We start from the raw sequence: 12400 nt of genomic DNA, 5'->3' as shown, positions 1-12400 counted from the left end.
TTTAGATGGATGATACCTGACACTTCTGGCTGAATTAAACATCAAAGCTTCTAGCGTTCAAGCTGCCTAACCATATAAGATGAAAATCAGGCACAAGAAGGAATTAAGGCAGGTAGAAATAGGCACATTTTCTAATATTACTGTTCTTATTCTTTTTTTCATTCTAATTACGAACTCAACTATTGGTGAAAAGAAAAGATACCCCGAAATACACTAGTGCCCATTATTAATAGGTCTTACTGCATTAGAAAGTAAGTTTCTTTAAATGTGTAGACATTGTGATTCAACTACCTTTACCAGATACACTAGAATTAACAATGTATGCTAAATAATTTGCATTACTAGGCTTATATAATGTGTCCTCTTAAGACATTTTAATTTGAAACATTTTTCTGAGGTCTTGTGCAAGGATATTTTTCTAATGTAGCATCTTTTATTATTATTTTAACATTTAATAACAACCTGACATAAAATTATTAATTACGTTAATTATTCATTGTTGAGGGAACTTCAAATAAATGTCACCTGATGATTATAGCTGTAGACCTATCTTGTTATTTTTAAACATTTACTGTCCAAAGACTGGGCATCTAGGTGGCACAGTGGATAGAGTGCCATACCTGGAGTCAGGAAGACTTACCCTCTTCAGTTCAAATCCAACCTCACATACTTACTAGCTGTGTTAACTTTGGGCAAGAGACTAAACATGGTTTGCCTCAGTTTCCTCGTCTGTAAAATGAGTTGGAGGAGGAAATGACAAACTACTCTAGCATCTCTGCCAAGAAACCCCCTAATGGAGTCACAAAGAGTAGGAAATGACTGAATATCCACAAATCCAAAGGTTCACTTTACAAAATTTTCAGATAGCTTTAGTTGTATTTTCAGAAAGATATACTGTTACCATTTCATGTATCGCTGTTTATTGCTATTACCATGCTTTCCCACTTATTCATTTATAAGGTCCCTGTTGCCTTTGCTTTATTTATCTTGTTTAGTCTAGGCTCAATTCAATTAAACAAATATTACTTTATTACCTTTGACTTCAAGGCACTTGACTATATAGGGGGACATAAAGGTGAATGAGACATGGACCCTGCCTACAATGAGATTATTAATACAGTAGCAAGATTAGATACATAGGTAACTAACTATCATACAAATTCAAAGGCAGCGTGAAGTAGAAAGTGAATGCTTTGGAGTCACAGGAGCTGGCTTGGAATTTTTTTTTACTGGCATTACATTGCTCATCACTTTTTCTCTCAGCCCTCTGGGCTTCCCTCATTTGTAAAGTGAGAAGGTTTAAATAGATGATTTCAAAGGCTTTTCCCAACTCTCTATATAGTGGAGAACACAAGTGTATAGGCAAGGTATAATTGTAGAAAGTGCAGGGAGAGATCTGGGAAAGTTGAGATAATGTCCAACTAGGGGGAGCTAGCAGTTTTATAAGAAATAACATTTCAGCTGGGCCTGAAGAGATGAGTAACATTTAAAAAGGTAAATAGTTTATGTAGTGGAGTGTGCATTCAAGGCATGGGAAGTCAGGGTGAGCAAATGCAAGGCAAGGAGGATGTGGGGGTGAGACGTGTGAGCTAAAGGGCCCTGTTACATTTTTTTCATGTGTTTGAAAGTAACTGGCTTCCACAAAGTTTTAGGAAACAGGATCTAAGAAAATAAAATGATTATTCAATTAATTAGTTGTTATTTTCTAAGACCTTTTAAGCTGTCATACAATGCATAAAGATAACTCCAATTGCTCTGCATTCTAAATTTATGACTACTTTGCAGTATTACTTTACTAACTGGAGTTTAACAGAAAATTATTTATTTGTCCATTAATTACAGAATATTAAAAGAAAAATCTTGTTACTTTCTTAAATGTGATTAAAAGAGTTTTGATCATTTCCCCCCCTTCCCTCAAGGGAAATCCTCAACTCATTTTATAATGAAAATCAGAAAGGGAATTTATTATACAGAAATTAGTTTTACAGGCAATTTCGCACAAGGACAAGTAAGTTCTTATGACCCTGTTTTTACTAAAAGTGTTTCAACTCTAGAACCCTGCTATGAAACTCTTCTCTATCCCATAGGGCCATCTTGGGATCTGTCCAAAAACAGATTTAAGCCTGGAAGTGTCAGCTAGTTCTCCTAGATGACAGTTGTACCCATGTTCCATGATACCTAAGGTACCTTATGTCAGCCCTGAAAACAGCATTATCATTAAGCACTATCATGTCCCATCTCTCTACCCTCTATTAGCATGCTTCCCTTCTTTCAAAGGTGAATTAATGAGTATGAGAAGAATTCAACTGTCATTGGCTGGAAATGTCCCAACTGTCCCTGAGTTTTTGCCATTGTCAGGCACAGTGATATACAAACACCTTTCAAATTGGAGGTGGACGGGTGGAAGCAATTTTTTCTGTCCTTCCCCTCATAAGTCATTGAAGTCATTGTTGAACATAGAGCTGGAGAATTTCAGCTTGCTGGCCCTTACAGGATTCCTACTTAGCTTTACTTGGTAGCTGTATGACTGAGAATATTCATTTTCTCCCCAAGCCTGATTAGCTCTGGAATGTGTGAGTGATTATTTTTACTTGTTGAAGTCTTCAAGCTTTCTTTGTACTTTGCCAAAGACATTTTTTTTTAAAAAAGTAGCTTTCATCCCTTCCTGATTTCATTGTAACACATGTTTTTTCAATATGTTATTTTGCATATGTGAGATATATTCTATCTGTACAATACAGACTAAATTTATGCTGTGCATATATTTTCAAGAAATTCATAGTGCTTTTCTGACTGTGAATTATTGTGTTCCTAAAAATCATATCCATGAGAGAGCACCCATAATGGCTGCTGTCAATCATGTTTAGTAACTTTATTTAATTTACTTTGCTTGATGGACTGAACTTTAAGAGTAAATTTATTTTATTTAAAATTAAGCACTGACATCTCTTGATGGCCAAAAAATGAAAAGTTTGATGTTTTATCTTCTTAATTACCTGTAGTATAAGCAGATATTTACTGGATAGTTTTAACTTATTTTTAAAATTATTAAATTAATATTTAGAAAAGTGAGAGGGTTTCCTTTATCAAACAAAGAGGAAAAAGCATATGTTTTTGATGGTGGTAGGTTATGACCCTCACAGCCAAAAGGACCTAAAATACACTGAGGATTATGCTATAACACTGCTGTTACAATTTTCATTAGGAAATTTTATTTTGAACTTAATTAAAGAGACATTTGGGTATTATTGATACATATTGCAGCAGGTATCGGAAACACTTAATTTTATTTTTTATTTTTATATAATAATTTATTATAATTATATATTATTATCAATCATATTTAATTAATTTAATTAATTATTATTAATTAAAAACATAGAATTCTGCATTTTGAAGGACAAATAAGATTGAATGAGGTATTGTATGGGGGAAAGATACTGGAAAAATGCAAAAATCACAAGCTATTTTGTTCAAGATTTTAACCTTACACAGTGTCACAATGTCTGAACTTGAGCCTTTCAAAATATGGATGAATCAGATTGATGTTGTAATTATGATCCCAAGTCCTGGACATATATGGACAAAGTTATGTCATGTACTCCATTATGTGATACTCTCTGTATGCGGATTATTTTCAAGTATGCCTCTAATCCTGTATTTATTGCTTGGTTATATCTTGAAGAAAACTACAAAATTTCTTTAAATGTTGCTTTTTTCTTCAAAGTATTCCCTTGAACCCACCTCATTCTCTTTTTTTGTACAGGTTTAGCTTTTGTTTCTAATCTCCATCATAAACAGGTAATTATTGAGGATTTAGTATATGCTAGGAATAGGGGATACAAAGACACATCCCAAGATGTTCTAGGCCAGGCCCACTTCAGGCCAACCTGGTGATTCAACTTTAGAATTGGAATGAAGTAAGACTCTCATAGACCATATAACATTTAACAAATGAAGTTGGTTAATGATAGGATAGAAAGGCTATTCAGCAAAGATAAAATGTAGATTCACTCATGCTCCTTTTTTCTCCCCTCCACATTTCCTAGATGTGCTGAAGTCCATGATAGTGGGATGTCCATCAGTCCTGTTAAGGTTTAGCATCCCTGATTCTAGATATTTTACATCTCGAGTGTATGAGAAGCTAAATTATTCAAACCTTAGTCCCCTCAATTAAGCAAGTCTTCAGGATGATTTCATTATATAACTAATAATGACTAAGTAACAATAACTAATCTTGCTTACATGGCAGGGACCTTTATAGATATTGCAAAGAATTGCTTCATTCTTTATATTTGGTTCACCAGTGCCCTGCACAGTGACTGGTGCATAGTAAGCATATAATAAATACTTATTAATAGATTGGTTGCAAAACTAGCCTAGCCTATGTAAAATAGATGTTGCTCCTTCTACTCAAATCCTTTGCCTTTAAAGGGTCTATAATCTGGTTTGTGACATTTATAGATAAATGGATAGAGAGAAGGATTGATGAATGTCATAGCCAATAAGTTCATAAAATTTCAAAAGAGAGGATAATAACTAAATGCAAAATGTGGAAGAATCAGGTTGATGTTATAATTATGATCTTGAGTCCTGGACATACAGGGAGTACAAAGTTATGTCTAGGGGCCAGAATAGTTGTAGAAGGCTTAGTGGAGGAGGGTAGGACTTACTATCAGTCTCAAAGGAAAGTTAGGAATTAGATAAGTGGAGAGGGAGAAAAGAGGCTTGAGCAAAGGCATAGAGGTTGGAACACATATGGTGTCTCTGATATGAAGAGAGGTATCATGTAGGAAAAAGCAGGAGACAAAGGAATAGCAGGTAGGAAATGGATTATCAAAGGCTTTGTATGCCAAACTAAGATGGTTGGACATTAGCCAGGTAGTAGGGAGTCACTAAAAGAAAATCCTTTTGAGTGAGGATGAGGGGGATATCATGACAAAAGCAAAACCAGTGAGACTTGGAGACTGTGTCTACAACAGTATCTTGGATACATCAGAAATAATAAATAACTATTTATGAAATTGACAAGTTGGATGTGGGAGGTGAGAGAAGTGGGAGAAGTCAAAGATGAGGGCCAGATAATAAACCTGAGAACAAGGGAAATAATGGTACTCCTGAAAGACAGGTGCGATGGTATACATGACAATCCTTTCCATCAGGGAGGTCTTGTAAAAGTTGGTGGATCTTTAATGTCTGGGGTTCTGAGTTATAGTGGGCTAAGCAGATTGGTTATGTACACTGAGTTTGGCATTACTAAGGTAAGTCACTGAATTGGGGACCATCAAGTTGCCTCTAGAGGACTGAATTGACCCAAGGCAGAAATGCAGTAGGTCAAAACTGCTGTGTGTCAGAGTGGGAAAGACTCTGTGAGGACCCCCTACATTTATGACCTGGATGAAATAGTTTTTTAAAAAGGAAAAGAAGAGAAAGAAATAGGGAAGGTTGATGTAATGTTCTACTGGTTGGACCAGGGGTGAGGAGAAGCACATAATTAATAGAATAATCTATACTGGAGACAGGGTTGTGATTTCAGGGTTAGGACTGTAGGCTTCTGACTCCATGAAGCAATTCAGGGATAAGATAGAGTCACAATCAGACCAGCTGAGTTGCACAGTGGATAGATCCCGGGCTTGGAGTCAGGAAGACTCACTTTCCTGTGTTCAAACCCAATCTCAGACACTTACTAGCTGTGTGACCCTGGGCAAGCCACTTAACCCTGTTTGCCTCAGTTTCCTCATCTGTAAAATGAGCTTGAGTAGAAAATGGCAAACCACTCCTCTGCCAAGAAACAGGGTCAGGAAGAGTAGAGCATGACAGAAAAATGACTGAACAGCACAATCAGATCAGGAAACAAACTGCTTAGGACAGGTCAAGGTGGAGGTTTTAAGGAAGGTAGTCCAACAGGCAGGTGGGTTATCATAGGGAGTAGTCTCTAGGCAGATTGTTGTTATTCAGTTATTTCAGTGGTGTCTGACTCTTGGTGACCCCATTTGAGGTTTTCTTGGCTGAGATACTGGAGTGGTTTGCCATTTTTTCTCCAGATCATTTTACAGATGAGGAAACTGAGGCAATTAGGGTTAGATTCCTTGCCCAGGGTCACACAGCTAGTAAGTGTCTGAGACTGGAATTGAACTCAGGAAGAATGGGCTTGAGCAAAGGCATGGAGGTTGGAACACATGGTATCTCTGATATGAAGAGAGGTATCTATCTACTGTGCCACCTAGTTACCCCGGACTTTAAAACACAGACCAGTCAGCCTAATTCTAGCCAGAAGAGTAGTAAGATGTAAACATCTGGGCTTTAAGTGCAGTTTGTTCAAGAGGAAGCCAAAGTAAAGTGGATCCTGAGCTTCTTTAAGAGAAGCACAGCAGGCATTGGAATCAGGAGAACTTTGGTCTGTTTTGTTCTGCTGTGTTGAAGCCACATCTACAATGATCACTTTTTTTGTAAAATAAGGGATTTGGACTTGATTCCCTCCAAATTCCCTTCTGCCTCTAAATCTTCAGTCTTGTGGTTTCTTTTAGACATCGTACTTAAGGAATGGCATTGAAAAGCCAGAGAGTGCTCAGTGGAGAGAAACCAGGATGATCAAGGGCCTCAGATTCATACCAGATAAAGATCAATCAGTTCAAGAAAAAGAGGCTATTGAGCCTGTAGGAACAAGGACCAAGAGTAGATGTGATAGCTCTCTTGTATAAAGCACATGAAGGATGTCATGCAGAAGAGAGATTTGACAAATTTTGTTTGGTGCTAGAGGGCAGACTTGGAGTCATAGGTGGAATTTGAAGAGTCAAATTTAGATTTGTCTGGGAAAACTCCCCCAAAATTTGAGTCACCCAAAAGTGAAATGGACTGCCTTGGGAGGCAATGAATCACCACTACCCGGGTATCTTTAGGCAGGCTAGATGACTACTTGTTGGCTGTGTTGTTCAATTGATTCTATTTTTGTGTAGATTGAAGTAGATAGCCACCAAGGTGTTCCCATTGAGTTTTTGTGATTTTGTCAGAGCATTTTTGAAATCAACAGAAGTCTATGGGTTTGAGTTTGAAGCTAGGCTATTGCAAGGAGATAGTTTGTCTTGCTTGTTTGGTGTTACTCTAATGCACAAACCAAACCCACCCCTTCTGGGAGATGGTGAGCAGCCTAGAGTCAGGTGCTCTGGATATCTGGGTTATCCGGTTTTCTAAAGTTTTTTTGTTCACCGTGTTGAACTAGAAGTTTACTGTAGATGATCTAGGTGGGACTGTCTAGACTAGAGGGGTTAAAGTAGGAGATGGGATCTGGGCATTGTGGATGATGATAAGCATTATGCAAGGCATTAGTTAAAGCTTTGTGAGTAGAGCAGAGAGAAATTGCTTATCTCCCGAGCTTTAGTTTTCTAGTGCTTACCCTCTTGCAGGACTAGCTGGGACACAGCTCTAGACATCCAGGTGGCTATTGTAGATGTGATGCTTCAGGGAGTCTAGGTTTGTAGACAAAGCTTATGACAATGAGGATCAAGGATTGCCATTCAGTGTCTTTGCTGAAAGTCCTGATTCAGTGGGTCAATAAAGATTTATTAAGTGCCTATGTCAGGTACTATGCTAAACGAGGAATATAACTATGAAAAGAAAGACAGTCACAGCCCTCAAGGAGTTTACAAACTAATGGGGAAAGACAACACAAACAAGGAAGATGAAAGGAAGTGTGTGTGTGGGTGTGTGTGCATGTGTGTGAAGACCTGGTGTCTGGAACATAATGAGAAAGTCAAAAGGAGTCCAACAAGAGTATATAACCAGTTGGGATTTAAAGAGATGGCTGACCTGAGCCCTCTCCTTAAGTGAGAGTTTTGGGTTTTATGGCTCCACTCTCCAATTTAGAGGGGCAGAAGGTAGTGGTGAAGTGCAGGCACCAAGGCCAGTTGGATCTTGCAGGATAAGACTTCCCAATGATGAGGTTCCTAGGAGCATGAAATCTGAGAATACAGAACTTGATAGGACTCAATTTATCAAACATTCAACTAATACTTCTTATATGCCTGCCTTGTATAGTGAGTTATGGAAGTACTAGGGGGAGATGTGATAAAGAAAAGCAGTATCTATCTTGAAGGAACTTAGAATCTAACAGAGGTAATGATATATACATAGACGAAATATAACAATAAAATTGGAATGTGATTAAAACATAAGAGCAGTATGGAATGCTTCAAGTTTAGATGAAGGAAAGAGAACTTTCAGTAGAGGTGTGTGTGTTTGGGAGGATTTGTGATCAGGGATAGCATTCTAGTACATATGATGGTGATGAGGAGGCAGAGCATTTCAAGAATGGAAAACTGATCATAACTTCCTTCCTTCATTTCTTTTGCAACTCTCCCACTGAGGTAATTTTATAAGTCCATCTACAAAGTTCTTCACCTTTCCAGTTACTGTGAATGTATGAAGGATCAGAGAGACAGTGTTTCACAGTGGGTACAGCACCGCCATTGGAGTCAGGAAGACCTGGGTTCAAGGTCTACTCCTGGCCCTTACCAGCTGCTTGACAGTGGACAAGTCACCATATCTCTCAGTACCATAGGCAACTCTAATCAGTCAGGCATAATGTTAAAAGCTGAGACAATATTGTAACTGCAGTTCTGCATGGGTACATGGAGTTTGCACAATGGGAATTCTCCACACTAATGAAATCACATGTCTAGACTCCACTTACCTAAGTAGGAAAGAAAAGAAGGAAGGTAAAAAGAAGGGAGGGAGGAAAGAAAGGTGGTAGAAAAGGAAGAAAGGAAGGGGACAGGAAAGAAGGAGGAAAGAAGGAAAAAAGGAAGAAGGAAAGACAGAAGGTATCTTTGGGAGTTTTCAGTGCAGACTTGCTGATTACATTTAATACTCTCATCTCACATAATAAAACACCAAAGCTACTTTTATAGTAAATTGAGTGTTGTTTTTCCTGAGTACCCTTGGATTCAAACAGTAGTTTCCAACCCTGCCCATCACTGGGAATTCTTCATTTACAGTAAATCTGAGGAGATACTTCAGGAGTGACCTTTATTGTCAGAGGGCAAGTTTTCCACTTAGGCCAACTTGTTTCTAAAGATGAAGAGCCTGTCGAATCAGACGAGTTTCAAGAAAATACATGTGTGCTACCTCCTACCAACTTTCTGAATGAATCTCACATCTGTCATGTTCTGTTTGCAAAACATTTCCTCTTGAATGTGTAGTTCAATTTCAACATTAGACTCTGATGCACAATAGGCCTGGGAGTGCAGGAAAGCAGCTTTTCCTGCTTTTGATTTGTGATACCATTGGCTAGATGGAGAATTCCTCCCATTGATGTTTCCAGTTTTTCCACATCTGCAAAACAATCTTCTCTATGAAAGAAACCTCTAGAGCTTTGGCATGTTTGCAGATGTTGTAAATAGCCCTTGCTTAAGTGCCATGTAAAAAAAGAAAGAAAAAAAGGAAAAAAAAGAAAAAAAGTTGGTTCATCATGATTTCTAATGTTTATTTCTGATATAAATCAAAGCAATCTATTTTTTTCTGTTGGAAGATGGCTAATTGTATTAGATATTTTAAAATTTATACAATATTTAGGTAAATATGACAAAACACATGACAAAATTAGATTAATGTAGGTAGACTATCTTCAGCCCAACAAAAAATCTTCAAAGGGTAATAATGATCATTAATATTCATATTTCTCCAAAACATTCCTCAAAGTAAAAATAAGCTACTAAAACTGTATAGTTAATGGTATAATTCTTTAAATAAGACAAATACAATGATAAAATCTTACAACTGAAAAGAAAAGTTATAATGGTTTTGAGCTGAAGTTTTACTCAATAAGTGCAATTGCTAGTACTTTGTTATAAGAACAGACAGAAAAGAGCAGCAGGAAAGTATTGGCGCGCAGATCAAGTTATTCCAACACTTAAAATTGATCACAATAGGCTGCATAGTTATCAATTTTATCTAATCATAGAAATAATCACTCATCTACAATACACTATTATAAGGAACAATGAAATAGTATATAGACATTATTTATACTCATCTGATAGGACCTCCAGAAAGATTTTAAAAATATTTGTAAGTAAAAATGTACAAGGACTATAAGTGCTTCTGGAATGACTCATTTCTCCAAAGTGTTTTCATTGAAGTGTATTTAGGAGCATTCTCTCATTAACCCAGATTTTCACTTTACCTCCAGAAGTAGTAGTTGCTGCTGTTCCTGCAGATGCTGCCACTGCTGAAGACTGAGCAGCCCCTGTGCTGGCAGCCTGCGGGGGATCCACCGCAGCCTGACTCTCTCTGTATCCTGGGATACCATTAAAAGATATTCCACTGCTCTATCAGGGTTGTTGAAACTGGCTTTCAGTGCTGTGGTTACTTGCTCTCGCTCATAGCCCATTGACATGATCTCAGTCACCATATTTTCATAGGATTGACCCATCACAAGAGTACTTGTTGCATCTTCAAAAAAGTTTGACAGAGAGGAGTCACCAAGGGTACTGTCAGAAGATGTTGGGCTAATACCAACAGGAGCTTCTTCTGCTGGCTTCTCTGCTGGTTTCTCTTCCTTAGGAGGTCCACAAACTGCTGCAGCTGGTGTTGGCGTGACAGATGTAGGTGTAGGGGTGGGAGCCAAGGCAGGGGAAGGAGTTGGGGCTTGAGCCACAGAGGCTGCTGTAGTCTGAACTAACTGTAGTCGTGGTAGCAGGCTTTGATTGTTGAGTTGTAGCTGGTGATGGTGGTGAAGTAGCTGCTGCTTTGGGTTTTGTCACCATAACCACCACAAAGTTCTTCTCATCAATTTTGTATTCTTTGAGAGCAGTATCATCGTTAAGGATTGTGCCTGCATAAATTAATTTTTGGCCTGCTACTGGAAAGGCATCCTTTCCCTTTTCAGATTCAATCTTCTCTTTCAGTGCCTTAACCGTCTCCTCAGGCTTTATATTGATCTTGAAGGTCTGTTGCTGGAGGGTCTTCAGAGTGATCTGCATGGTGTCGCCACCACCCCCTAGACACCATGGTGGCTGTGGTCTCGGTTGGCCTCTCTGGCCCTCTAGGAGGGAGGTAGAGGTGGCTGGTGGGGTTGGTCACATTCACCCTGCGAGGCGGCCTCTCCCCTGGGCTGGGCCACCGCCGCTCCCGCTGTTGCTTTCCCCTGCAGTGATCGACCGCAATAGCCTTCTCCCCAAGGCACGGGGCCAGCAGGGAGTCGGTCCTCAGAAGCTGTGGGTTGGTCTGGGAGGCATTGAGTGAATCTGCTAGTTCATCAGGGCCTGGTCGCCACCATCATGACTCGCTTCGACTTCCCCCTCCCCCAGCAATCTATTTTATTAAAATTGAAGCCAAAATAAACTGTTTAATGTCAAATTTCAGACTGATAGGTAGAGTGCAGCTTTTATATGAAAGAGAAGGTTGGTGTAGCTCAGTTAGGTCCCTGCAGACACAATGAGGTAAATATCTTTGGTGATTCAAGTCACAGTATTAAGGTAATGAAATATGTATTTTTACCCTTTGGCAACATGGAAAGAATAGATAGTCTTTATGGAAATTCTCCTTCCTATTAGGAAAAAACTTTTTCCCCTTTTTTCTTTAAGGTAAACAAATACATAGAACTCCAGTGACCAAGAGAGAAATGGAGGCCGTTAGGTTTGGGAGGAGAGAACATTGGAATTGCAGTCAGAAGTCAAATCCACTTCAAAAGCACTTATGGGCAATGTGACCTTCTTCGAGTCATTTTCTCTCTTGGGGTCTTCATCTATAAAGTGAGGGGATTGGACTAAAGGGCTCCTTCCATTTCTTAGAGTTAACAATTAGCTGACCCTTTCATATGTAAGCTCTGCCACTCAAATTCTGATGCCCAGTAATTCCATCAAGAGAATTTGGGGGTTTCCATTGACCAGCTTCTCCTGACCCCCCCTCCCAACATATGCACTTGCACATGCATATATACACACACACATACACACACAACTACATAGTACAAGATGGTAGAGATATGGTCTAATAGCCTATCTTTTCCCTTTCCACCTCTTCCTACCTAAGGCTTTTCCTGATCTCCTTGAAATTATTATATATTTGATATTGACTTCTCTGTGTAAGTGATTTCTCTCCAAATCTATAACTAGGGTACTGTAACCTGGAATTTTATCCCAGTGTAGGAAATTGTCTGAAGCCTAGACATATGCCCAAGGGCGTGGGATTTAAAGGGTGACTAATGAGCACCAAGATGGAATCTGGTAAGCATGGTGATGGGAGTGAGAAGTGAAAGTCTGGTATTTAGGCTAGGGTAGAGCTGAGGATGATGAGAGGGGAAGAGTGGAGGAGCGAGTAGGTTCCTGCTGAGGGAGCAGTTTATATCCCAGAGGCTGATGGGACTGAAGCCCTGGCCCAGCCTAGGGAGCCTGTTCCTCAG

The 12400-nt window shown here is 38.9% G+C and overlaps 1 protein-coding gene and 1 pseudogene across 1 annotated transcript in view; one reads left to right on the top strand and one right to left on the bottom strand.

The window, feature by feature from the left end:
• Positions 1-12400, top strand: part of DCHS2 (dachsous cadherin-related 2) — a 351174-nt gene that overhangs the window by 18611 nt on the left and 320163 nt on the right. The window lies entirely within an intron of this gene.
• LOC138175175 (UV excision repair protein RAD23 homolog B pseudogene) lies at positions 10081-11055 on the bottom strand (annotated as a pseudogene).

Source organism: Petaurus breviceps, unplaced genomic scaffold (genome assembly GCF_028583685.1).
Source record: "Petaurus breviceps papuanus isolate PSGF00001 unplaced genomic scaffold, PetGlider_PUasm1.0 76, whole genome shotgun sequence".
In the NCBI taxonomy this organism is placed as follows: Eukaryota; Metazoa; Chordata; class Mammalia; order Diprotodontia; family Petauridae; genus Petaurus; species Petaurus breviceps.
The sequence above is the reverse complement of the archived record's forward strand: the minus strand, read 5'-3'. Positions and strand labels throughout refer to the sequence as shown.